This window comes from Syngnathus scovelli, chromosome 19 (genome assembly GCF_024217435.2).
Source record: "Syngnathus scovelli strain Florida chromosome 19, RoL_Ssco_1.2, whole genome shotgun sequence".
Lineage (NCBI taxonomy): Eukaryota > Metazoa > Chordata > Actinopteri > Syngnathiformes > Syngnathidae > Syngnathus > Syngnathus scovelli.
Window position 1 is genome coordinate 570,308 of NC_090865.1, and position 2,704 is coordinate 573,011.

At 41.1% G+C, this 2,704-nt stretch overlaps 1 protein-coding gene across 2 annotated transcripts in view; it reads left to right on the top strand.

Moving 5' to 3' along the window:
* The first annotated feature begins 1,369 nt into the window (after window positions 1-1,369).
* The window catches only part of LOC125986984 (ceramide synthase 2), a 6,881-nt gene continuing 5,546 nt past the window's right edge, over window positions 1,370-2,704 (top strand). Inside the window, exon 1 of one of the 2 annotated variants that reach the window (XM_049750979.2) lies at window positions 1,370-1,773. The gene's annotated coding sequence lies outside the window, so the exon portion shown is untranslated. The remainder of the gene's footprint in view (window positions 1,774-2,704) is intronic. The other variant, XM_049750978.2, reaches the window with a different exon arrangement.

The following is a 2,704-nucleotide window of genomic DNA, read 5'->3' on the forward strand; positions in this document are numbered from 1 at the left end:
CACACACACACACAGACAAAAAAGACAGTATGACATTATCTAAAAATACACCAAAAATACCAAAACACGAGTAACTGCAGTAATATCATCCAGCCACAAATACTACAATATCAGAAGCGCTCCAAGAGTTCCTATCATTCCATAGCTGGATTCATTTATATGATGTACATATTCTGTCAGCAACAAGTTCTAATCTACATGTTAAAAAAAAAAAAAGAAGAGCATATCACTTATGTGATTCTACTGAACAGGGTCCTGCTGTACAGTGTGATTTGTGATCTAGAAGGTCGGCTCTACACAGTCGGGAGGGAAAAGAAAATATATTCTGTATCATTACCACTGGTAATTTTGTTATGTAGAAGTAGTTTGATTATTTATACTTAAATTAAGATGATGGAAGAGAATTGAATGGGTTTCCTCACACTGTAAATACCTTGGTTGGGAGAGGGCGGGGCTAGAGGGATGTGTAAAAATCAAAATCTTCTTCTGCTGCCACTACTTTTCAACTTTACAAAGTGGAAAAAAAGGGGTTGGGATTTTTTCTATCTTTGCTTTTTTTTTTTTTTTTTTTAACGTTTAATTTATTTGGTAATACATTTGATGGGAGGGATGTGATTTGTTTTTATTTATTTGAAGAATTATGAGGACTCATTCTTTCAAGACAATGAATATCCTTATTATAGAGTTTTTAATTACATAAATGTAAGGAAGTTAAAAAAAGCATAATGTTTCCTTATTTATTCTCTACAGTTGCTGTTTTAAAATATGTCTTTAAAAGAAAATAAAGTACAATTTAGACAAAAGACAGAAATTGTGGCAGATGTTATGTGAGGTTGGTGCCATTTCTCCATAAAAAGGAACTTAATAGAGAGAAGACAGCTAAAATAAAGAAAAATGTGACTGTATGAATATGGAGTGGATGGGGAAAAGTGTTTGGAGCTCTGGTCTGCCAAAGCTTTCTGGGTTTGGCCTGATGTGTCTAAACACGCTTCTGTGGCATGTCTGAAGTATGACGGCCTCATTTTTGGGCTGCAAGCTGCTGTGAAAGAGACAAATAGTCAATATGAATACAATTATAAAATCCTATACAATAATAGTTTTCTGGATCTGAATATACCTAAAATACTAAAAATACTAGTACTACGTCACAAGACAATTTAGCACGAGTAGAAGTGACGTTTTTATTCTTTGTTGTTTTTACGCCGTTTTTAGTGTGGACAAATGGCGACCAATAAATGCATATGAATGCTTTTGAATTCACATGATATTATGAATTATGCCGGGGTGGTGGGCGCCCTCTAGTGGCACCAAAGTGCAGCTCATCTTCACTGCTAGTCAAGATCCGAGTGTCACTCACGTCATTTTTTCCCAGCCTGCTCCCCGCCCACAGCCGGTTCACTCTAAACCACCTTAATATTCATTGCCCGACTTGACAACTAACTGCGAAATGACAGAGAAAGGCAACACATCGCCCCTCTTTGCACTTTGCTAGACTTGAAATTCCCACTTGAGAGGAGGAGTGCTGTGAAGTCAAAGTGCGACAGATTTCCCCCACCCACCCAGCGAGCCAGCCAGCCCGCCAGCCCAGAGAATGAGGCGAACCTGAGCTGAAGAGGGAAACGAACGGGCTGTTGCCATTCAATTGAATGTTCACAAGTGCCTTGAATGGGGAAGCGTACATAAAATTCACTCGGCGTGAACAGGAAAAGAGGACAAGCAGCTGCAAAGAACCGCCGAATACAACACTACCTGGCCGTGTCAAAGTCTGAGAAGGTAAGTTGGCGGCTGCACCGTTACTCGATGGACGCTTTCCCCCAATTCACCCAGGCCATTGATTCCTTTTTTAAAGTGAGAAAATGAACACCACTGGCGCTTGATTATCCTTTCAGAAATAGTTTGTCGCGTGGTTTTGTTGTTTGTAACAAACTGCATAAGAGCACCCGTGACAGCTTGCAAAATGAGCGAGGCGGAAAAGAGCTAATCATCAAAGTTGAGCTAGCAGGCCCAAGCTTGTCGTCTTCTCGGTTGCTTTTTTCTTGTCGGAGAACCGCGATAAGACCAGCCCAACTTAGAAAGTTTTCCTCATAGCTAATTGTTCCCTCGTCGTTCAAGAAATGCGTTGTCGGGTTTAGAATATGGGTCTGTTACGTTCATTCAGTTTACGCCCAAAAGTTTTTGAAGGTACAGTGCGACGCACCGCTTCAAAGTTGCTCAATTTTTATTCTTCACGTGACATGGCCATTTAGGGCAGACCATTTGTTTGATTGCGTTCTCATTTCTCAACGTTTGGTTCCGCTATGTTCGAGATTCCCCGCTTGCTCCACGTGCGTGCGTGCGTGCGTGCGTGTGTGCGCGCGCGCGCGCTGGTCGCTTTGGACAGAACCACTCCCAAAGTGTTTACGCAAAGTGCGTAGAAAGCTGCAAGTTGGAGCACCAAAGTTTGGGTTGAAAAGTCAGCCTCACGATGCTCCTCCGACCAGGTTGATATACAACAAAGAATTGGTCAAGTTTCAATTCAGCTCATATTTTCCTGGAGCGTTACATCCTGGATCCACTTGTGACCGAATTTTTTTTCATTTTTTTTTCTTTCCCAAATGAGCCCTACCACGCTCAAAACTGCAAGTGAAGCGGCTTGCTTTTCATCCACTTATCACAAACATATTTACCAGGATATCAAATAGTTCAGACGTAATGCTGAATGCTT